The sequence below is a fragment of the Trachemys scripta genome, chromosome 9, assembly GCF_013100865.1.
Source record: "Trachemys scripta elegans isolate TJP31775 chromosome 9, CAS_Tse_1.0, whole genome shotgun sequence".
NCBI classification, from domain to species: domain Eukaryota; kingdom Metazoa; phylum Chordata; order Testudines; family Emydidae; genus Trachemys; species Trachemys scripta.
Window position 1 is genome coordinate 41,563,373 of NC_048306.1, and position 25,482 is coordinate 41,588,854.

Consider the following 25,482-nt stretch of genomic DNA (forward strand, 5'->3'; position numbering starts at 1 on the left):
TGGCAAGACAAAGTGCCCAATCTCGAGGTCCTCGAGAGAGCCCAGATGACAAGCATCGAAATGATGATCATGAAGTCACAGCTACATTGGACCGGTCATGTCATCCGCATGGATGCCAACGGAATCCCCTGCCAGCTTCTGTATGGTGAGCTCTCCCAGGGCATCCGGCATATAGGCCGTCCACGGAAACGTTACAAGGACACCATCAAAGCCAATCTGCAGTACAGCAGTATTAAACCTAGGGACCTTGAGGACACCACCAGCGACAGAACACAGTGGCGTGCAACAGTCAGAAATACCTGCATCACCTTTGAGGAAGACCGCTGCCGGCATCTACAAGAGGCACGCGAACGATGTCACAGAGCATCAGCAGCACACAATCCATTGACCGTGAACTTCCCATGCACCATCTGCAGCAAAATGTGCACCTCTAGAATTGGCTTGTACAGTCATCAGAGGGCACACCATGAGACCAACAATTGATGACCTGCACAGATTTTGTCATCATCGGCTGTAGACAATGGATCATGTGATGTGTCCTGGATAGAAGCTGGAGGCATGTAGGTAAATATAGCGGTCAATAGGTTTCCGGTGTAGGGTGGTGTTTATGTGGCCATCGCTTATTAGGACAGTAATGTCTAGGAAATGGACCGCTTGTGTGGATTGGTCTAGGCTGAGGTTGATGGTGGGATGGAAATTGTTAAAATCATGGTGGAATTCCTCGAGGGCTTCTTTTCCATGCTTCCAGATGATGAAGATGTCATCAATATAGCATAAGTAGAGTAGGGGCGTTAGGGGACGAGAGCTAAGGAAGCGTTGTTCTAAGTCAGCCATAATAATGTAAAAATAATATAAAATGCACCCAACACCCACAGGCAAATATAAAAGCACATTGCAACACTCACACCCAAAATACACACACGGCACATCCACAGGCTTTCACACAGTACACACAACATATATAACACACGAACAAACACAAAATATGCACACAATAACCTACAAAATCTACACATGGTTCATGCATACTCACAGCACTTAACTATCTTGAGTAATTTTGTATCATCTGCAAACTTTGCCACCTTACTGTTTGCCCCCCTTTCCAGATCATTTGTGAATATGTTAAACTGCACTGGTTCCAGTACAGCTCCTTGGGGGACACCACTATTTACCTCTCCCCACTGTGAAAATTGCCCATTTATTCCCACCCTTGGTTTCCTATCTTTTAATCTTCCCTCTTATTCCATTTCTGTTCATTCCCTCTGAAGCGTCCAGCACTGGCCATTGTCAGAAGACAGGATACTGGGCTAGGTGGACCATTGGTTTGATCCAGTATGGCTATTCTTATGTCCCCCTTCACTTCTCCCAGGTTTTCCCCAGCCACTACATATGCAGAGGAGGGCTGGTTCAAGGACTCCTGTGGAGGGAAGGGGGCTCATAGAAGGTTTTGGGGTAGGGAGGGGGGGTAGGGTGAGAGGCATGATGGAAGTGGCGAGGGTGGGGCACGTGTACTCAGCCAGCCTGCTGTCAGTTTCACGGTCAGAGAGCTAGTATACAGGCAGTGACTAGACCTGTAAAATCCACTGTATGTTGCCAGTCAGGTGGGGCATGCTTGGCCTCACGATGCATTGCCACCTCCATCTGTCTCAGCATTTCTACAGCATCTCTCCCCGTAGGCTGTGACGACTGCCTGTGGATTACCACAGGCTTCCAGCCCACCATAGCTTTAGTCACTAGCACAGAGCCTGCTGCTCTCTTTCCTGCTGCTCCGGGTTCTGCAGGGGATGGGGCAGCTGGGATTTTACTGCCCAGCTGCTCATGCCAGCATCCCAGCTCCTGCAGAGCTCACCCCGCCTCCTTCTTTACCTCACCCTTCTGATTTCCTTTAGTCACTTGCTTTAGGCTGGGAAGGTGGTGCCCGGCACAGATCACGACGTGATCACAGACAGCCTGACTCAGCAGGTGCCAGGTACACGAGAGGAGAGGGATTGACTTGATGGGGATAAGCTGCCCTGTTAGACTTGTTTAGCTTGGTGGTCCATGCACCTAATGATCATGCCCAAGATGTGACTGACAAGCCCTTGCTACCAAACAGGCATCAAGCAGTGCTCAGAGCCACTAATAGAATTCCAAGGCACCACAGATGGGGCCAAGGGAAGGCTGCCTAGGAAAAGATGCTGGCCCAGCTGCAGCAGGTGGCAAGGTACTGAGTTGGGAGGAGGTGGTCCAATTTTAAACCAGTTATCTTGCTCCTTGGAAGCTCAGTTTGCAGAGCAGGAGAATGAGCGAAAGAGAGAAAGTAGGATGACAGTTATTAGGATCCAGGTTTTGATCAATGGCCCTGCAAGGGAGGAGGTGAATTTATTTTACCTTCCACCCACTTTGGCAGATTAACTTTTAAGAATGTGTTACCAGGAAAAAGCACCACAGCACAATGGTAGCAGCAGCAGCAGCTCTTCTTACTAGCTGCTATAGGAACCTCTCGCCCTTTCATCAGAGCACAGCGAGCTTCCCATGCACGTTGGCCAGATAATGCTCTGATCTGCACTCAGGCTCAGCCGTTCTCTCTTGTGCATGGCTGGTGGGCATTTTAATTACACTTTGGGGCACACAAAAAGGAAGGAATTAGAGCAACTGGCCCAAGCCAGACTCATCGCAGTGGAAGGAGGCATTATGCAGCTGCCTGCATACAGCTCAGCCAGCCTTCCTCACTCCTGACCCATAGCTCCCCCACCACTAACTGCTTTGCTGCTGCACCTCATTCCCAACCTATCGCGTGCACCTGCTATTCCACACGCGGCCCTGCACAGCTCTGACAGTCCTGATGTGCAGTGTCCCCTGCTCACCAAGTCCTAGCCTCTTGCCACACAGCTGTGCCAATGCACGTCCATCCCAAGCCACAGCCCCACCTGCTTTCCCAGCTCTGACCACTGCACCACTCGGCAATGTCCAACAATTCAGACCCGCCTCATCCTCTTGTTATCCTAAACCTGGGACCCTCATAATTTTGCCAGTGCCCATCCGTCCTGACTTGCTAGTCAAGTCCTGGAAGACCACACAGCGCTCTTTCTGTTCACCTAGCTCGACCTAATATGACATATCCAGCTAGCCAAGCTTGGGCTTTTTCCTTGAGCAAAGGCAGATGATCCCATAGTGGTTTCGTGAGATGCACAAAGACCCTCTGGCGTCAAGGCTGAGAACACTCAGTGGTTTGAGCATTGGCCTTCTAAACCCAGGGTTGTGAGTTCAATCTTTGAGGGGACCATTTGGGGATTGGTCCTGCTTTGAGCAGGGGGGTGGACTAGATGACCTCCTGAGATCCCTTCCAACCCTGATATTCTATGATTTCACTGGGTGCTCCATCAGGATTTTGCATGTACTATTTTAAATTCTCCACCTAAAACATTGTGAAAGAAACATCACACAGAAAAGCTATCATCTGGGAAACCACGGTCATCACGCTCTTTGGATGGGGCACCATTGCTTTTCCAGGAAAAGGAGAAGGAGGTCACCCTAAAGAATCCCCAGACAATGCCCCACACCTGTTGTCAGATCTGCTTCTGCATTGCCTTACAGGGACTCAGAACTGGCCCTTATATTATATTTAGTGTTTCTTCAGAGGGGACTGAATTGCTCAGGAAGTCCGGCCATGGGACAAAGAGCCGTTCACCACTGGTTTGGCTCAGTTAACCACAGAAGGGCATTGCCATCTGATCACTGCTTGGTGTCCTGTATGAAATGAACTGGTGGTAGGGGAGGCCAGCTTCCATATCACAGAACCACCACCATCGCTGGCATTCTCATCTGAGGAAATAGACCCATAGAGTCCAGCCCTAGAGTACAACAGAGGGCTGTTTACTCCCAGCTCCCTGTCCTGGAGCCAGTGTGTGGAAGGAAGATTTGTTAACAGCTGTCAGTTCAGCCCCTTTTCCCAGCTCTCTTGCGCAACCTGGAACTGTGGACTGCTGTGCCCCCTTAACTCTCCAGCCTGGGTTGTCTCTCCCAATGCTTTGCTAGTGACAAGCAGCAAACCTCTTCAGGCGCTGTTATCACTCAGCACAACAGCAGGGGGAGCCCCACGCCCATCTGGATTGCACGAATGCTCCCTGAGCCACTCACGAATCACACAGAGAAAGGCACCAGCAAATTCCCCCCAGCATCCCAGCCTTGCACCCCAGAGCTGTACCGTCTTGCCCTGGTCAGAAGCCTGATGAGTCTAAGTTTATTACCCAGTCTGCCCCGCCCTGACACACACTAGCCTTTGTAAGGTGATACTAAGTACGACAAGAAGACAGGTATGGTGACAAATAAAACCAAACAATTTCTAGTGACTAAAATTTAATTTTATCAAGTTATAATCTTGGCCTTAGCAGTTTTCTTACTTACATCAAGTTAGCAGCATCCCTAGCCCTCTAGACTAGGGGATCCAACTTTCATAGGCTCGGAAGGTGATTTAGCCTATGTCCTCTGAGCGATGGATAACTAAAATGTCTCTCATAAGAATACCCATACTGGATCAGACCAATGGTACATCTAGCCCAGTTTCATGCCAGATGGTACAGTGGGAATGAACAAAACAGGGCAATTATCAGGTGATCCATCCCCTGTCATCCAGGGACAGCTTCTGGTAGTTGGAGGTTTGGGGACAATCAGAACATGGGGTTGTGTCCCTCACCATCTTGGCTAATAGCCATTGATGGACCTGTCCTCCATGAACTTCTCATTCTTCTTTGAACCCAGTTATATTTTTGGTCTTCCCAACATCCCAAGGCAATGAGTTCCATGGGTTGACTGCATGTTGTGTGAAGAAGTGTACTTCCTTACGTTTCGTTTAAATCTGTTGCCTAAATTCATCAGGTGACACCTGTTCACTTTCTCCACACCAGTCATGATTTTATAGGCCTTTGTCATATCCTCCTTTTGTCTCTTTTCCAAGCTGAACAGTCCCACTCTTTTTAATTTCTCCTCATATGGAAACTGCTCCATACATCTAAGCATTTTTGTTGCCCTTCTCAGCACATTTTCCAATTCTCATGTGCCTTTTTAGAGATAGGTCTGCCAGAACTGCACGCAGTATTGAAGCTGTGGGCATACCATAGAATTATAGAGTGGCATTATGATATTTTCTGTTTTATTATCTATCCATTTCTTAATGATTCCCAACATTCTGTTAGCTTTTTTGACTGCTGCTGCACACTGAATGTATGTTTTCAGAGAACTATCCATGATGATTCCAAGATCTCTCTCTTGAGTGGTAACAGCTAATTTAGACCCAACATTTTATGTTTTCCAATGTGCATTATTCTGTATTTATAAATTCTTTTCTTCCCTTACATTATTCTATGGCCCCTGGTTTGAAGGAGGTGCCCCATCCTGCCTCCTGGATAGGAGTGCACCACAGCCACTAGCTCTGATTGCTTCTGATCAGCAGCTGACAGACCTCCCTGTGCACACAGCTCTTCCAACTGCTTCCTGGTGAGCTCAGCATCTGCTTCTTTGCTCATCCTGCCTTTTCTGCTGCTCACTCATCTTTACACTTTCCTTTGTTCTATTTCCTTTACCCAAAATAAACAAACCGAAAATAACCAACTGTATCCTTTGCTAACTGTCCCCAGCCTCCTCACTTTGAGTCACTTATAGATCTAGTTTACCAGTGCATGAACCTCAGTCAGCCAGCAAACTATGCATAAATCCTGCAGACCACTAGGCAACTGTGATGTCTTGCTTGGGATACCCAGAATTGTGTTATTCCTCTCAGCCTTAGCAAGTGAGAGCGGTGCTGATGCTAAGCTACGTGTCAGCTCTCTGGCACGCCAGCTTGTCTGCCATGGCAACAAACTTGTCAGGACTCTGCCCGTCCAGACCTTGCCCGGCTGGTCACAATCAGTGACCTCCAATTCCCGACTTCCCCAGAGACCTTTCCCTGCAGCGCGCAACCCCTCTCACTGGACACTCACAGGAGTTATTAAGTTTGCTGCCTCCAAAGAGACAGAACACATGCCAGCCTGTTTGGCTAGCTGGAGACTCACCCTCCACCTTAACACGCAGCACAGAGACGGCTTATAGTAAAACTAAGGAAGTTTATCAATGAAGAACAGAGCAAGCGATACTAAGCACAAACAGGAGGCAGGTACGGTTACAGCCAAAACAAAGTGCTTTCTAGAGACTCACACGTCATTTTAGCATGTTAAGGCAGAGATTGCCTGCCTTACATCAAGTTAGCAGCATCCCTAGCCCTGCAAACGAGGAGTCTGACTTTCACAGGCTTGGAGGGTACCGTACCCTATGTCCCACAGCGATGGATAACAAATGTCTCTCTGGTCCTGTTATATTACCCCAAGTTCATTGTCTCTGCCCCAAGAGTCAGGACGAACCCCAACTGCTCAGACCCTTCCTGTTCTCCCATGCCACGCATAGAATCAGAGAGCATCCATAATTCCGCAGTGTTAATACAGACATTTCCCAGTGACATTAATCACCAATATGTCCCCAGCTTTCATCAAAGACCTTACTCCATACACTTTTACAGTGCAGCAATATTGTCTACATTCAGTCGGTTCAATTGCTTATTCTTTGGGACTCAGACCCCCCGTTCTCCCTCTACGGTGTCTGGACTCTGACTGTCAAATGCCCCCACCCCACCACCACACCCACAGAGAATTTAAGACCATTTAATTTGGAGAAGATCCTGCTTCAGTCCCATCTCCTGCCCAACCCTCCTGCCTCTGACACACACCTCACCCCCAACCCCACTTGTTGTCCCCAGAACCATTCAGATCTGAGCCACAGAAAGAGAAGCCACCTGAAAAGGAGACATGTTGATTTGGGGGCAGCTCTAACCACAGCAAAATGAAACACTTCTCCAGTGGCGCAGAAATCAGGAAGGTCATGGCTGTCAGTGGAGAGAAAACCCCAGAGCCATTTGCAGAGGGTATGCTAAAAAGTGGGGGGCAAAGGAAGACGTGAAATAAGTGACAAGCACTGTGTCACTTTAATGGAGTTCCAGCAATTGCTATTCATGAGATCCCTTCCCTCTCCCTAGGGATATTCGAAATGTGACTTCAGCTTCAGAATAACTCCATGCAGAGAGCATTCAATGATCAGTCAACTTGTGTCATTATTACTCCTTCATTAACCTTTAGCTCCCAGCTGCTCACTGCGTGCGCTTGCATCATAAACAGCAACACCATGATCAGTTCTGGGCAATCCCCAGTGGTGCAAGTAAGCTGGTACGGTCAGGTACGCCGTAACATTATGATATTTATTGCCAGTATGCCATACAGGAAAGACATTTTCGAGAATGAATTGTAGAGCCCTGCGTGGATACAAATTTATACCCATGCAGCTAGAAATTGGTATCCACTGAACCGCAGAGCTCTCCCAGGAACCGCAGCAGCGGAAGGTGCAGAACGTGGGGCTGCTGCTTCCAGGAGCCAGCGCCCCATGCCGCTGCTTCCAGGAGCCAGCGCCCCATGCTGGCAGCTCCTCTGACGTGGCTGTACTGCTCCCAGCTCTTCCATGCAGCTGCGTCTCCTGTCTGGGGTCTGTACAGCCTAGCCGGAGGACAGGGTTGGGGATCAGTACAGCTGTGCCGGAGGAGCTGCTGGCACGGGGCAGTGGCTCCTGGGAGCGGGAGCCCCACATTCTGCGCCTTTCGCTGCTGCAGTTCCCGGGAGAGCCCTGCGATTCAGCAGATACCGATTTCTATCCGCGGATATCTGCATCCACAGGTATAAATTTGCATCCGGGCAGGGTTCTAGTCATGGAACATTTTTTGGGGGGGGGGGGGGCAAGAACTGGGGGTCGGTAGCATACCAGTAAGAATTACAATCTATTTGCACCACTGGCGATCCCACCAGCCCCCTCTGTTGAGTGTAACCAGAACGCCACAGAATGGCACCTTCTCTGAGAACGCGCTGTGTCATTCATGCTAGAAGGCACACAGGGAGAGAGATGGGGAAGGGCTTTTGCTCTCCAGGAGAATTAATTTACATGAAATCCCTGATTTTAGAGCCTGTGTCAGCAAATAAGCATCTCCTGTGGTTTGAATGGGAAAGCATGGGTAAAAAAAATGAAGGAATCTGGCCCTTTGCCCACACTAAACTTCACACTTCATGCTCAACTTCAGGTTTCATGCTTTTCCTTATGACATTCACTCCCAGCTGCACCTGCCATAGCCAGCCTGATGTTCCACAGTGCAAAGCTCAGTTGTTTCTACAAGCCTCTCTAATGAGGCCCAGATGCCACAGCCTGAGACAGAGGAACGTAAACAGACAGAGAATTAGTATCCCAGAATGGAAAGTCTTGGAAATGCAACAGTTTGTGTGAGCTCTGCTCCTGCGGTACAACTGAGCTGGTGCCAACGCCAAGGAGTCTTGCTGGAAATCTGTCCATGGGGCAGTGGTGCTGAAGGATCTGGAGGGGAAGGAAAATGCTTTGATGATGACAACCCTGAGATCCAGATGTGACTCAGAAGGGGATAGCTCCCAGTGTAATGTCAGGTCCCAAGTGGTCTGCCCCTGTGGAATTCAGGGCCACCACGGTAAGTCAGGGATGTGCCCCAGCACCATGTCGAACTCAGAATCCTGATTTGAACTTCCCTAAAATTCAGTGGTTACCACATCCAGGCTGATTTGGGGTCTTATTTAGGGTGAATGTAAGGTGAGGTGCAGAGCAGTGTGTCATCACTAGGGGCAGAGTTTGTTCATGCTTTAATATGCTGTGAGGCCATATCCCTCTAAATTCTAGAGTGGTTCTCAAACTTGTTTGATCGCGTCCCTCCCGTCTTTGCACCTGTAGTCGTTAACGCCCCCTTCCCTGCTCTCACCACATAAGTACATATGCTGCCACCCAGCTCTGAAGGCAGAGCAGAGATCGGCTGCTGCTGGCTGGGCGCCCAGCTTTGAAGGCAATGCCGCCGCCAAAAGCAGCACCGCAGAAATACCGGTGGCATGGTATGGCATTACCACCTTTACGTCTCTGCTGCTGCTGGTAGCGGTGCTGCCCTCAGAGCTGGGCCCCCAGCCAGCAGCTGCCACTCTCCAGCCACCCAGCTCTGAAGACAGAGCAGGTTCTCACGTCCCCCCCCAGAATACATTCCAGACACCCTTAGGGGAGCACACCCCCAGTTTGCCGCACCCTCCAGTTTGAGAATCTCTGCTCTAGAATAGCATTCTGGGTGGCGGAATTTAGGAGCTGAGAGGAGTAATGGCTCCCCCTCCTGTGCAACATGTAGCACTGCAGGTCTAGGCGAGCATTATTGAATAGGAGACGTCCTTAAAGGAAATTAGCTCGTCTGAAAGATGCTGAAAAGAAGCCCATGAAAGTGATGCATCTACTAGTTTAGACCCAGATTCAGCAAGGTACTCCAGCACCTTCCCAGCTTTAAGGATGTGAGTAGCTCCACTGACTTCAATAGGCTCACCTATGTGCTTAAAACTAGGCAGGTACTTAAGTATCTTGCTGAATCAAAGCCACAAATCAGAGCTGTGGTGCTTTATAACAGCTGCTGGTGATCCCCCCTCTGCCTTGAGAACTGTGCATAGCAGAGTCACTGATGGCAGCTCAGAGGTCTCAACCACAGACAAATAGCCAGGAACTGCAAGTAATGAATCCCTTCTAAGCTTTGACTGCAGGGAGCTTTTCATTAAAATCTCCCACTATTGCTGCAGCCGAGAGGCAGCTCGACTGGCAGCAGAAGTGGCAGGAGCTTTAGTGAAGATAATGCATTGGGGTTTGTGCAGAGCTGGCCAACGTGATAGTTGCAATGCAATGACTTTGTCCCACAGGGCAGAGTTTAAAGGCATAGTGTCCTAGCTCATGCAGTCTCTGGCTGACTCTATCTATATCTTCCAGATCACATCCAGGAGGCCACCTGCCAAGTCTTGATGAATTGCTAATCTGCGCAATGTAAGGGAAGGAAAAATGCCCCACAGACCTACAGAGACAGCTCCCAGGGGAAATAATTTGTTTGTGTCCCTCTGGTCCTGTTACCTAGGGTTTTCAGAACCCACAGCAGGGATAACTTAACTGTTTCACTCCAGGCAGTGTCAGGAATAAATCAATGGTAACACAGCAATTTTGTCTGATAAAAGATTAATGCAAGTAAGCGTGCTCTATCTAAAACTGCAGTTTATTAGTTTTAAGCACACACAGATATAAGCAACAGGTTTAGAACATCCCAGATATTTGCCTAAATTCTGAGATGGTAGTGAGTACTTAACAGGAGGTCCGCAGTGGCCAATTGCTTACCTCCTGGCAGGGCCGGCTCTGGCTTTTTTGCCGCCCTAGGCAAAAAAGCCATCTGCCGCCCCCCAGCACGGCAGGGGAGGGCGCCGAGCCCGGCCGCGGGCCACAATCCCCGACCGACCAGAGCGCTGGGAGCAGGGCGGAGAGCCCGGCCGGGGCTCTCCGCTCTCCCCAGCAGCCAGAGTGCCGGAGGGAGGGCGGAGAGCCCCCGGCTGCCAGAGCGCCGGGAAGAGGGCGGAGAGCCCAGCCGGGGCTCTCTGCTCTCCCCGGCGGCCACAGCGCCGGGAGCAGGGCGGAGAGCCCGGCTGGGGCTCTCCGCTCTCCCTGGCGGCCAGAGCACCGGGGCAAGGGTGGAGAGCCCCCAGCAGCCAGAGAGCCGGGAGGAGGGCGGAGAGCCCGGCCGGGGCTCTCCACTCTCCCCGGCGGCCAGAGTGCCAGGGGGAGGGTGGCGAGCCCCCGACGGCCAGAGCACTGGGGGTAGGGCAGCGAGCCAGCCGTGGCTCTCCACCCACACTGGAGACTACACCTCTAGCTCCAGTGTAGACATACCCTTAATGACTGTAGCACCAATGCGAGCCAGCCATGTGGTTTCCTGGTAGGCTGTTCAGGAGCTGGGTAAAGGAGGTGAACATACAGAGCTAACTCCAGAGGAGAGTCCAAGTCTAGCCAAAACAAGATCCAATGGAAGTTGAAGTGAGGCAAATTCCTATTGGAAAGAAGATGCAAGTTTTTAGCAGTGTGGGTCATTAACCATTGGAACAACGTACCTAGGGGCACTGTGGAGTCTCCATCTTTCTTTCAAGGTTGGATGACTGACACATACTCTTTAGTTCAGATATAGGTCTTGCTGCAGGAAACCCTGATGAAATTCTATCACTTACATCATACAAGGGAGTTAGGCTAGATGGGCGCAATGGTTCCTTCTGGCCTGAAAAAAATCTATGAAGGCTACGCTAATGTAATTTACACTTTCATCCAGCCTCTCAATGCACATGGGGCACCAGTCGGCACTCTGCAAACCAGCAGCCTCACTCATCAGCCCATGCACCAGAGGAGGCTCTCCAGCCCAAGGATTTCAGTCCCTTTTCTTCACAGCTTCAGCTTTATTGCTTTCAAATAAAACTATTTAACAAAAGCGCAACACACCCATTGGTCCTTTCCCCAGCCCAGAGTCTTCTGCAGAGGCATATCAACTCCCTATAGGATGATACTCCCAGCTGGGAGTCCTGGTGAGCCTCTCTCATCCCTTCTCTTTCCAAGCCTGCTCCCTGTAGGACTATGCTGCACAGGCTGAATACCTGGGAGTCATATGAAGTGGGCGTGCGCGCTCTCCTCCCCCACCCCCCCGGGGCTCTGCAGAAATCTGACTACTGCCTGCATCTCTCAGCTCAATCGACCTCTTCACTGGCTTTTATGAGGCTCAGGTGATCTTCAAGCTATCACCTGATCCCTGGCCTCATAGCATCAGCCTGGGGAGGGAGCTGATTAGTCACAGCCAGTCACCCTGCAACAGATTCCCTGTGGAGTTGAGACTCACACCAATTTACCAATGTGCATTTGCCCCCCCCCCCCCCCACACACACACACACACACACACACACACATTTACACTGTACGTTTCAGCTAGGAATGTAACCAGTGAGTGTACCTGTGCCAGTGTGACATACATGCTGATGGACCAGAGGAGAACACAGCAAGAGAACCAACTAGCAGGAGGGTGTAGGAAAATGCAAGTTAAAGTGGCACTGTCCTGGCTGTAACTTATTCCTGCTTCTGGCTCCTCTGCTTTGCCCATATTAGGTTTGTTCATGGAAAATTCCTTGCTGTTGCTACCGCAGGTTTGGATCCACTGACAGCACAGCAGTTGGTGGAGATGGGCTGCTCATGCACTGAGCACCGGGTGGTCTAATCCTGCTCAAAGCTTGTCTGAAGGACATGGAAGTTAAAATGCTGGTGGCTTCTGGCCCTTTGTCCTTACTAGGGCTCTCCCACTGGTGCTGAACCAAGATTACAGCGGTGGGGAAAGCCCAATAGAGCGAGGCCTATGGACTCCCTAACATGTGGCTGAGTAGTTAAAATTAAGTGTAAGGGATTCAGATAATAACAAGCCTAATACTTTTATATAGCATTTTTCATCCCTAGCTCTCCAAAGGCAGCCAGTATCATTATCCTCATTTTCCAGCTGGGGAAACTGAGGCACAGAGTAGCGTGGTGACTTGCCCAAGGTCACCCAGCAGGCAGGTGGCAGAGCAGGGGATAGACCTCAGGTCTCCTAGTTCAGTGTGCAATCTGCTGGGCCACAATGCCTACTGCACTTTAGTCACCACCTCTGGCTCTGGCCCACTGTATCAGGAATATTTCACCCTGCATTTTCCCAGTGATTGAGGCTGAAGACAATGACCAGCAAACCACCATGTTTGAGAGGCTATTTATTTCCATGCACTCAGCCTATGTTGATTGTCCATCAGTTACAGCTCCTCTAAAGAAAGGTATTGTCCCCTTGAATGTTTGCTTAGATATCTGCTAAGAACTCTAATTATAAGGTGATGTCTGGATCATTGATCACTTTTAAATGTGACTTTAAAGGTTTGGCCCCATTTGCACATGAATTATTGCATGCATTATATTTGCGGGACCTCAGTTGCCATTGGCATGGCACTGTTATCAGGGAAGTTAACCCACACTACCCAATTTCCCCCTATTTATGAGTGCATGGGTTGAGGCAGTTTAGGACTTACTTTATACTGATATATTTTTCTACTGGCAATAATAAAATGCAATTAAAGTAACATTTTACCCTCATTTGCATGATTCTAAGAACACTATGTAAGAAATGTAACAATGGTTCCCCCGCTATGAGAATTCAGTGGAATTTGAGCCCTGGGCCTTCCACTCCAAAGCAAAGACCTCCGCTAGTTGTGCTAAAAGAGCAATCCTGTGAGCTGGCAGCGGTAGCAGGTTGTTAACCTCCATGTGGACTAGCTACTAGAGCAGAACATGTGTGTTACACATTCCCCAGGCGTCTGCTGGGCTGTCCCCTGTAGACCTCTCCACTCTCTGTGGTTCCATGCTGGGTTTCTTGCTCTGACCAAGGACACTTCAGCCAGGCAGAGGGGTCACTGAAGAGTACAGCAAATGGTCTCTGAGTCTGCAGTGTCACAGCCCAAGCCAGCCCAGTACTGAGCTATTTCAGTCTCAGACTCTGATCCCCCATGTGGCACACAGGCACTAGACCCTGACCAGGTTGACCCATGTAGTGAAAGGGGACATATCAGTAGATAAAATAGAACCTTTGAGCTGAACAAGACCAGATTAGGCCTGAGGGCTGTAGTCTCTGGAGAGCATCACTGACCTGTTTGTTCTGCTTTGCATTTCCTGTCCCTGCTAGTGGTGTTTCCTGGCGGTACTACCCCGAAGCCAACAGGGCTCCATCCGCCACCGGGACCCCAGTATTCGGTGTGACAGCAAGGGAGCTCAGCAGGATCATTAACATAATTTGTGGTGCTGCTGGTCCCAGCAGTTAGTCATCTCTTGATTGCTCCTCTAATCAGCACTTTCCATAACACTCAGTTGGCAGGAATAATCATTAGAGGTCTAGACCTCAAGGGCAGTAATCCAGCCCCCTTTTAAAGGCTCCCAACGCAACTGAAAAGACCAACAGCAGGTGTGGGTTGTCCCGTTTCTGCTATTCCCTAGGGAGGGAGGAAGTATCCTGAGGAAACTACCTATGTTCCCAAGGGGCATCCATGAAGCACCTTCTCTCTTGGGGAGGACTGAGGACACAAAAATAACTTCCACTCCACTGGAAGCTTCAGGTCCCTTAGCAGCCTAGATGGGGAAAGAGATCTGGCAGAGCCATTCCACCTTCAGCTGTGATCTTCCTCAGGAGATGTCACAAGCTAAGCAGTACATGAATGGCTCAAGGAACAGTGGTAGGGCTGGGCAAAAAAATTCAAAAAGTGGCAAGAGTGGGAAAAGAGACGGAAAGAGCAGAAAAAACCCACTTGTTGCCACTGATTGTTTTTCAGCTTTTCTCAGTTGAAAAACAGTAGTCAAGTGGAGAAAGTCACACTCTCACTTTCTACTGTTAACACTTGTGAAAACTTTCAACACTTACTTTTAAAAATGAAAAGTGGCTTTGTCATCATGCTTGCTATTGTTCGCCAGCTAGAAAACGCTGAGAAACTAAAAAAAGAAAGGAAGTGTGGATACCTGAAACTTTTGAAATTTCTTTCCCATGGGAAAACTGGATTTCCTGATTGGAAAAATTCCCTTTGGAAGGTTTCTCATTAAATTTTTGGCTGGAAAAATATGCTAGTTATAGGCAACCATAAGGAAGAAAAGTGACATCTCCCAGAGAGAGTACAGTGTCTGAAGGTCTCTTCTGTGATAGCCCATGCTGAAATGAACACAAAATGGCAGCCTATCTCTAGAGACAGCATGAAGCTGCAGTACACAGCAAATAAAAGGCATAATACTTATATAGCTAAATACAGCACCGCAGCTGAGACTAATTCCCTGCTAAAGTGCAGATACGTGCTATAATTATTATTGTTGGCAGATGCCCTCCATGGCTCAGGTTGGATAAGCCTCCAAATGTATCCAAATCTCCGGATCTCAGGCCAGAAATATCATGTGCTTTCCCAGTGTGGTATCTGGACTGGTGATCTGCTAGGTCACGCCAATCCTTGACTCTGGGAGACAGCCTTACCCTGCTCTGCTGTGAGAACCCCCACTCCTGGGCTGTTCACATACAGCCGCTGGCATGTAAGCTGCTCCCAGCTACTTGCATCTGAATGACACTAGCCAGTATCTCCAGTCCCAGACACAACCCTAGGCACCTCTGTCTTGCAGTGTCCAGTTATGCCGGCTGGACACTGCAAGCTTATATGAGTTTGTCAATTTAACAAAGAAATTGATATGTACCGGGCTTGTTATACCAAGGGGCGTCTCGGACTGCTTCAAACCAAACCTACTGCTTCAGGTAGAATAAACAAACAATTTTATTAACTACAAAGATTGACTTATAATCACTTAAGATCATCTTAGAATGCGTTTTGCTTTTATTTCATTTGACCAAATCCAACTTGTTATGCTTAGATTTTAACACTTTCAGTGCCCTTACAAACTTAGATGCTTCTCACCACAGAACCTTCAGCCAGGCTCTCCCCTTTGATCAGTACTTCAGTTGCTTGGTGGTGATGTCTGTAGATGGAAGTGAAAGAGAGAAAGAGCATGGCAAAATGTCTCTCCCTTTTATCATGTTCTTTCTTCCCTCTTGGCTTTGCCCCCCACCCTTCAGTCAGGTGAGCATTACCTCATCATAGTTCCAAACTGACCAAAGGAAGGGGGGTGACTCACTCGAGAGTCCAACAGATCCTTTGTTGTTGCCTAGGCCAGTGTCCTTTGTTCCTGTGAGGCTGGACTGGGTTTATCCCATACATGTCCTGATGAGGTGTGAACTGCCCCTCTACTTCTGGAGAGTTTTTGCCTGGGCTTCCTTTAAGCCATGAGGACACATTTTCAGCCTCATAACTATATACATGAAATTACAACCTATAACATTAGTATAATGATTACTATAACAACAATGCTCAGTACATCATGAGCCTTCCAAAGACAATTGACATGACAAACTTTGCATTGGATACCACACAATCATATTATAAGGATGAACATGGGAGTGCTGGGTGTTCCCCCAAGGTACAGAACGTCACATCAGGTTTGGGGTGAAGATTCTTATTTATTACCTGTCACGACTATAACTAGAGGATATTTATCAAAGATACTTGGCGAGGTTAGCAGCATGTTCAGACCTTACCAAGACCAACAGGAAAGTGTGGTCTGGAGGTTAGATCAGTCTGACAGCTGAGTTTTCAGAGATCTTCTCCCACCTCTCATATTGACTCACCCTGGGATGTGGACAAGTCATTTAAACATTTTAAAAAGTTCCACTAATTTGGGGCGGCTCCATTTTTTGTGTCTCCAACCTCAGAGGCTCAGAGCCAGGATCCCAGAGGTTCTCAGCACATCTGAAAAATCAATCCCAGAATATTTTCAAAGGCATTTGAGCATCTAAACATGCAATTTAGGGCATGGCTACACTTGCAGATGTAGAGCGCTGTGAGTTAAACCCGCCTTCGAAGAGCACAGTAGGGAAAGTGCTACAATTTGTCCACACTGACAGCTTCAAGCGCACTGGCATGACCACATTTGCAGCGGCATCGGGAGCGGTGCATTATGGGCAGCTATCCCAGCACGCAAGTGACTGCAACGTGTTTTTCAAAGGGTTGGGGTGAGGTGGAGTGTGACAGGGAGCATGTTGTGTGTATGTGGGGGGAGAGAAAGTGGGTTTTTGGGGTGCTGAGAGTGTGTCAGCATGGTGTCCTGTAAGTTCAGACCCCCTCTCCCTCGCCCCCAGCCTCTCTCTCTCTCACTCACTCAAAGCAAACACTAAATGTTTGCTTTTTCTCAGAGCTGATAAGCAGCCGGCTTCTCTGAAACAGAGCTTTGAAAGGGCATTTCCGCATTCCTGCAGCCAATTTCACAACAATGACAAGAGTGGCCACTTGATTTAAGGGGATTATGGGACATTTCCGGAGGCTGATCACAGCGCAGTAATGCAACACCGTGTTCAGACTGGCACCGCAGTGCTCCAGTGGGGGCGCAACAAACGTTATTCCACTCGCCGAGGTGGAGTACCAGCAGCGCTGTAGCCGCGGAGTCAGAGCGCTCTACGTGCCTTGCCAGTGTGGATGGGGAGTGAGCTAGGGCGCCCGGGGCTCCTTTATTGCGCTGTAACTCGCAAGTGTAGCCAAGGCCTAAGTAACTAGCAGGATTTTCCAAAGAGCCTCATTAAAAATGTCACTAGGTTCCTATTTATGTCTGCAGGCACCCAAGCCCTTTGGCAATTTGGCCCCCAGTTCCTCAAGTTGGGCGTGCAAAACTAAAGGATGCTCAGTGTGACTCAGTTCCCTAGCTGTAAAGTGGGAACAACAATATCTCCTTCCTGGGGATGCTGAGAGGATGAATGAATGTTGTAAAGTACTTGGAGATCCTGTCCTGGGGACTGCTACTCACTGCAAGTGCACCTACTCCTGGTCGCTCTGGGGATTAACTGATTCAACTAGGTTCATCACCTCCTTTCCGCCTCTCGCTGCATGCCCTGCCTTCTCTTCTTAGCTCTCAGCAAAGTAAGATGCTCCAGCCAAGTCATGTGTGTCCTTCCCTTCTGGGATAGGAAAGTCTCTTCTTGCCAGGCTCAGGCAGTTCCCATTCACTGCCTGCCAGTGCCACTTCCCCAGTGGCTGGCAGGGGAATCCAGGCCTACCCTCTAGTCTGGGTTCCAGCTCAGGGACTCTCTGATCAGCAGCCATGGTCTGTTCTATTCAGGACCATACTGCTTTTTCCCTGAGCCTTTCCTAACTTTCTGGCTCCCCCCCTTCTCTGGGTTTGCCAGCCCCAAAATTCCCTCCCTCCTAGGGAATAACTGTAGGCTACGGTGGATCTGCAGCCCCCAACCACCCTTCCCTTCTCCCAGAGAGGGACTGCAGCCTACTTCCCTACAGCTCCCCTCTCTGCTGCTGACTTCCTGTCTTTATAAACCCAGCGCAACTGGTTCCTCCACCCACCTGATCCCCCTCACACACAGCTGTGGCCTGTATGGTTGGTCCCCTGTTTAGCCTACATTAACCCCTTCAGGGCAAGTGTGGAGTGAACAGCCTGTCACTGAGTGAAAAGTGCTATCAACACAAATCTGGGGTGCTCACGGGCTCCATTTGATTTTCTCACAACTGCTATGAGCAAAGGACAATGCCTCTTACATTAGGGAGGGAGAGGCCGAGAGGCCCAACAAGAGAACCACTCCTTTTCTCAGTGGAAACCGGAGAAGATTTTCTGGAGCAGGGATGCATTTCCCATGAGTCTATGAGCTTCTCTAGACCACAAAAGTCGTACTGCTCTCACTATACCAACCCCGCTAGCGTGGACATAGTTATAATGGTATAAAAGTGCTTATACTAGTTTGGGGTATGTTGTCTATACAGGCATTGCTACATTGCCATAGCTATGCCGGCATAACCCTGTAGTGTAGATGCAGCCTAAGCTGACAGAAGGGGTTTCTCCATCAGTATAGGAACACCGCCTCACCAACTGATGGTAGCGACATCTGTGGAAGCATTCTTGCGTCAACACAGCTGTATCTACCGGGGTTAGGTCGGCATAGCTATATCAGTCAGGGGTGTGTTTTTTCGCACGCTTGACCAACATAGCTACATTGACCCATCTTTTAAGTGTAGACCAAGCCATAGATAATAGCAGTAAAGGAAGGGGAGCAAGCTATAAAAGTACAGGACATTACTATCACTGCATCTGCACCAGGGATTGTACCAGCATCACTATTTTGGTTAAAAACAACCATGGCCCAACCCAACATAGTTGTGCCAGTAACTGTGTGTAGACGAGGAATATACCAGCAAGCAAAACAAAGCAACCGCCAGGCCATGTGTGGGCTTGCTGCCAGGGCCAGCTCTGGCTTTCTGGCCACCCCAAGCAAAAAAAAAAAAAAAACACCCCGCAGCGGCCAGAACAGCAAAGCAAAAAACAAACAAACCTACGGCGTGGCCAGAGCCAGGGTGCAGGGGGACTCCCTGCCCTGCAAATGTGCCCCGGCTATCGGGGGGAGGGGGAGGGAGCAGGAGAAGAGAGAGAAGGGGAGCAGCCAGGGCTTCAGCGGGACGCTGCCACGCGGCCCCTCCCACCGTGCCCCCGGCCGGGAGAGCTCTGCACCACTTCGGTCGGCAGGGAGGGAAGGATGCGGGCTTGCTGCAGGGCGCTCCCGTCCTCTGCACCGCTGCCCCCTACAGGGCGGCCGGAGCAGAACAACAACAAAAAACAAAAACAAAAACAAAACAAAAAAGTGGCCGTGCCACCCTAGGATTGGGCAGAATGCCGCCTCCTACAAGTTGCCGCCCCAAGCACCAGCTTGCTCAGCTGGTGCCTGGAGCCGGCCCTGCTTGCTGCCACTCAGAGCTGGCTCTATTCACCCTGCAGTGTTAATGAGTCCACCTTGGGGCTCTCCACATTCCATCTGATCTCCTTGGAAATTGATTATAGATTTTCCTCTCAGCATTTTTGCCTGCTAACTCATTTGGATGCCAAAATAATACATGGAACAAATACAAATCCTCTCCCCTGACAAAATGATAAATTGGGTCGGGGACAAGAGCAAGAGTTCAGGAGCATCTCTGGGTGCATCGCTACAGCCGCATAATTACGATCTGCATGCTCCACTCAGCACAGCTGCTGTGTAGGGACTGGGAAACACATCTGAAGTGTTAGCGGAGGGAGGTTCTGTGGATTACACACACACACACACACACACCCCTCCCCTGCCAGACAGGCTGGACACCCTGTCCCTGATCTAGCAAAACGCTAGCTTAACATTAAACTTGTGTGTAGCCCCATGGAAATCAAGCAGATTATTCCTGTGCTTAAAGTTTTTCATAGATTCATAGATTCTAGGACTGGAAGGGACCTCGAGAGGTCATCGAGTCTCCACATCTTTTTGGAAATGCGGTGCCCAGACCTGGACACAATACTCCAGCTGAGGCCTAACCAGAGCGGAGTAGAGCGGAAGAATGACTTCTCGTGTCTTGCTCACAACACACCTGTTAATACATCCCAGAATCATGTTTGCTTTTTTTTGCGACAGCATCACACTGTTGACTCATATTAAGCTTGTGGTCCACTATAACCCCTAGATCCCTTTCTGCCGTACTCCTTCCTAGACAGTCTCTTCCCATTCTGTATGTGTGAAACTGATTTTTTCTTCCTAAGTGGAGCACTTTGCATTTGTCTTTGTTAAACTTCATCCTGTTTAACTCAGACCATTTCTCCAATTTGTCCAGAGCATTTTGAATTATGACCCTGTCCTCCAAAGCAGTTGCAATCCCTCCCAGTTTGGTATCATCCGCAAACTTAATAAGCGTACTTTCTATGCCAATATCTAAGTCGTTGATGAAGATATTGAACAGAGCCGGTCCCAAAACAGACCCCTGTGGTACCCCACTCGTTATGCCTTTCCAGCAGGATTGGGAACCATTAATAACAACTCTCTGAGTACGGTATCAGAGGGGTAGCCGTGTTAGTCTGAATCTGTAAAAAGCAACAGAGAGTCCTGTGGCACCTTTGAGACTAACAGAAGTATTGGGAGCATAAGCTTTTGTGGGTAAGAACCTCACTTCTTGCATCTGAAGAAGTGAGGTTCTTACCCACGAAAGCTTATGCTCCCAATACTTCTGTTAGGCCTGGTCTATACTACCCGCCTGAATCGGCGGGTAGAAATCGACCTCTCAGGGATCGATTTATCGCGTCCCGTCGGGACGCGACAATCGATCCCCGAATCGGCGCTCTAACTCCACCAGCGGAGGTGGTAGTAAGCGCCGCCGACAAAAAGCGGCAGAAGTCGATTTTGCCGCCGTCCTCACAACGGGGTAAGTCGGCTGTAATACGTCGAATTCAGCTACGCTATTCACGTAGCTGAATTTGCGTATCTTAAATCGACTCCCCGCTGTAGTGTAGATGTACCCTTAGTCTCAAAGGTGCCACAGGACCCTCTGTTCCTTTCTCTGAGTACGGTTATCCAGCCAGTTATGCACCCACCTTATAGTAGCCCCATCTAAATTGTATTTGCCTAGTTTATTGATAAGAATATCATGCGAGACCGTATCAAATGCCTTACTAAAGTCTAGGTATACCACATCCACGGCTTCACCCTTATCCACAAGGCTCGTTATCCTATCAAAGAAAGCTATCAGATTGGTTTGACATGATTTGTTCTTCACAAATCCATGCTGGCTGTTCCCTATCACCTTACCACCTTCCAAGTGTTTGCAGATGATTTCCTTAATTACTTGCTCCATTATCTTCCCTGGCACAGAAGTTAAACTAACTGGTCTGTAGTTTCCTGGGTTGTTTTTATTTCCCTTTTTATAGATGGGCACTATATTTGCCCTTTTCCAGTCTTCTGGAATCTCTCCCGTCTCACATGATTTTCCAAAGATAATAGCTAGAGGCTCAGATACCTCCTCTATTAGCTCCTTGAGTATTCTAGGATGCATTTCATCAGGCCCTGGTGACTTGCAGGCATCTAACTTTTCTAAGTGATTTTTAACTTGTTCTTTTTTTTATTTTATCTGCTAAACCTACCCCCTTCCCATTAGCATTCACTATGTTAGGCATTCCTTCAGACTTCTCGGTGAAGACTGAAACAAAGAAGTCATTAAGCATCTCTGCCATTTCCAAGTTTCCTGTTACTGTTTCTCCCTCTTCACTAAGCAGTGGGCCTACCCTGTCTTTGGTCTTCCTCTTGCTTCTAATGTATTGATAAAAAGTCTTCTTGTTTCCCTTTATTCCCGTAGCTAGTTTGAGCTCATTTTGTGCCTTTGCCTTTCTAATCTTGCCCCTGCATTCCTGTGTTGTTTGCCTATATTCATCCTTTGTAATCTGTCCTAGTTTCCATTTTTTATATGACTCCTTTTTATTTTTTAGATCATGCAAGATCTCGTGGTTAAGCCAAGGTGGTCTTTTGCCACATTTTCTATCTTTCCTAACCAGTGGAATAGCTTGCTTTTGGGCCCTTAATAGTGTCCCTTTGAAAAACTGCCAACTCTCCTCAGTTGTTTTTCCCCTCAGTCTTGATTCCCATGTGACCTTACCTATCAGCTCTCTGAGCTTACCAAAATCTGCCTTCCTGAAATCCATTGTCTCTATTTTGCTGTTCTCCCTTCTACACTTTCTTAGAATTGCAAACTCTATGATTTCATGATCACTTTCACCCAGGCTGCCTTCTACTTTCACATTCTCAACGAGTTCCTCCCTATTTGTTAAAATCAAGTCTAGAACAGCTTCCCCCCTAGTAGCTTTTAAGTTAAACAGGTGCTCAAGTGCTTTGCTGGATCAGGGCCAGCATCATGAAAGAGCAAGCTGATGGTGCCTCAGGACACAGGGACCTTCTCACCTCAGAGCCCTGAGACCTGAGCATGAGGTGCACACACCCTCTCGGACTGTTCTGTGCTTCATGGACATCCACACAGCACCACCGAGTGCTAGCCTAACATGCACTGGAGTATGTGCAAAATGTGGGATGGATTGTCTGGGGATGGACCTCTTCTCAGGTCCAGCTCAGAAATCAGGATGTGATACACCTATGACATTACATCAATTCATGCCCAGCTCCCTCCAGACTCTGCTGCATCCTCCATCCAAAGGGAGGATATGGAGCTCACTTGTGCTGGTCTGAATTGGCTGGAGGGGTCACTCTTGGACAACGCCAGCCTCCCTCAGAGCCCTGTGTCCCTTGTCTGATAAGGTGAAGAGGGGAGGTGACAGGAGAGCGAGCAGGCTTCCATCTGTTTGAACTTATGGCAATGCAGCAACCAGGCCTCCAGCTGGGTGAGGAGAGGGACTGCACCTGACAGCTGAGTCAGGGACTGAAGGGTTAAAGAGGGAGATGGAGGCACACCTTGGGGGCTGAGAGGAGCTGTTCACTGCCTTGGGCCTGGCAGCATCCACCTCAAGCCAAGGAGTCAGTCTGTCTGTGCAGCTCAGCAGTGCGGCAGGGAGCTGAGTGGGAAGACCTGCAGAGATCGTGATGCACCCGAGACTGTGGTAACCCTTGGGACAGACGTAGAGATAAAGGTCAGGGGGCAGAACCCACGCTGTGTCACTCGGGGGCACAAGGCAGAACTCAGAGCCCCCAGGGAAAAGGGGATGAGGCAGCTCTAAGTCACCTTGGACCTTCCTGATCCTGGGATGTTCCAGGGGCTGCAGCAGCCTCTGGGGTAACTCAGAGAACCCTGGGGGCCTGTCTGAGCCATGACATCCTCCCCAGCCTGCCTGGAGCCTCCACATTGCTGGGAGACCCAGTCTGGGACAAACCTCCCTCCCCCCCCCCAGCCACCGGCCCGAACCCGAGGCACCCCAACCGCCTATTGCCCCCAGCCCAGGGCACCCTGACCAGCCACAGTCCCTAGCGCAGGGCACCCCAACCTGCCAGCACCCCTAGTACAGGCACCCCAACTGGCCACTACACCCAGCACAGAGCACCCCTACATTCTAAGCAGCTCCTGCTATAGAATTTTCCTAATCAAAGAGGCTGCTGGAGAAATTGACTCTTTCTTTGGCAGCTGTGTTATGGTAGTAACTGCACAGACACGATTTTTTAAGTCCCTGCCTTTTCATAGATACACATTTGCCTTCTATATACATACCGGGGCCGGTGACTATGGTCACAATCTGAATTGATAACCAATCTCCTGCCTGCCTCCAAGTACTACGGCTCTCTCGCGCTCTCACTGCTGGAGTTTTATACGATCTGTTCACCTGCAGTTCATAGCTCCTGTTACCCACTGAGCCACTGTCTTGGGTGTTTATATAGGGCCAGTCACAGTCACATCTGGGCTCTGAGTCTAGGCACGTTCAGCTTCACTGCAAAAAAGAGGTGTGTTTTTACGCTGGGATAGCTTTTTCCAGGTAAAACGCTAGTGCGGACAAGGCACGGTTGCATTGACCTCGCTGTAGCTAGCCAAGGTCTACCCGTGTTGATTTTGGCTAGCTACATTAAGGTAAAAACTACAATGCCTTCTCTCCATGAGGATTTTACAGTGAGATAGCTAACTCCATGTATGCAGTATGCTTTGTACACCGAAGTCACTAACCCCATGGGCAAAGCACATATTCTTCTCAGTGAAGACCTTGTCTAGACAAAAGTGCTTTGGTCCACTGAATTGGCTCAATTAGGAACTGAAAACCCCATTTAACACCACAGGCTTGTCTACATGGAATTCTTCCATGTGTGAACATGCTTATTTCAGAGTAAGAGAGCCTTGTTCCTGTTTAGCTTAACCCACTTTCAAAGAAAAGTGATCTGTCCTGTGTCAATCAGACCTTCTGAATTCAGGCGCCTTTTGGAAACACTTGCTCGAAAGACTGCACAGGATGCTGCAGGACACAACACTGTGCTTGGCCACAAGGCTGCAATTCTTGGCTATTCCTCCCACATGAGGACTTTTCAGATTGGACACTTGAGTCCTTGCATTGAGCTGTTTACATGAGAGACCTGGATGGGTCCAGACATAAAATACTCCCGACGAGTCATTAGCAATCAGTTTAAGGTTTTAGTGCTGGTGAACACACCATGTAGGCTCTCCTAGAGTGGCTTTTCTGATTATATGTCTAGAAGGGGTAGGACTGAAGCATGCCTTGGCCGGAGAGCCAAAACACCGCTACTTTGGACCTCACAGAGACAGCAACCTACCAGCGGAGACCTGCAGCTGGGTAAATCATGCCCTGACTGGCCACAAGGGGGTGCTGAAGAGGCAACCCTGTCCCATTTATCTAAGCCCAACATCAGACCATCTAGAGAGCAGAGACTGATTGTGCATCTTAGCCAATGAGGATGGGGCAGGCTCATGCGGGTTTGCAGTATGTGTCACTAACACTCCAGCACTGTCCAACGAAGCAAATGATTAAATCTGAAGCATCAATCATTTAGTATCATTAGTACAGAAGCTCTGTCAGAGGACGAGAGTCTCCTGCTTGGAAAATACCTCTCAGCACTGCCTCTGCGTTGGTGTGTCAGCAGGAGATGCATTATCCCATGACAACAGCCTATATTCCGAAGACGTTCTCTCAAGATCAGAAACATACGAAGGCTCCTTGCTACCCACATGTGCTTGGGAAACATCCCAATTAGAAACAAACAGATGTTCTGCTGACTGACAGCAGCTATATAAATATACAGGAGCTGCGCTGAGCCTATAACAGCCTGGCACCCGAGGGGCACCCCATGCCAGATGGCAAAGGTCTCCCTGATATAGGTTTACCATATTTCAGCAAGCAAAAAAGAGGACGGGAGGAGCCCCGCCCCCGTACTGCCCTAGCCCCGCCCCTGCCCCCTCCCACTTCCCGCCCCCCTCAGAATCCCCAACCCTCCCCCGTTCCTTGTCCCCTGACTGCCCCCTCCTGGGACCCCTGCCCCTAACTGCCCCCCAGGACTCCACCCCCTACCTAAGCCTCCCTGCCTCTTGTCCCCTGACTGCCCCCTCCTGAGACCCTCCCCACATCCTAACTGGCCCCCTAGGAGCCTACTCCTACCTTTACCCTGATTGCCCCAACCCTTATTCACAGACCCCTGGGACTCCCACGCCCCATCCAACCACTCCCCACCCCGAC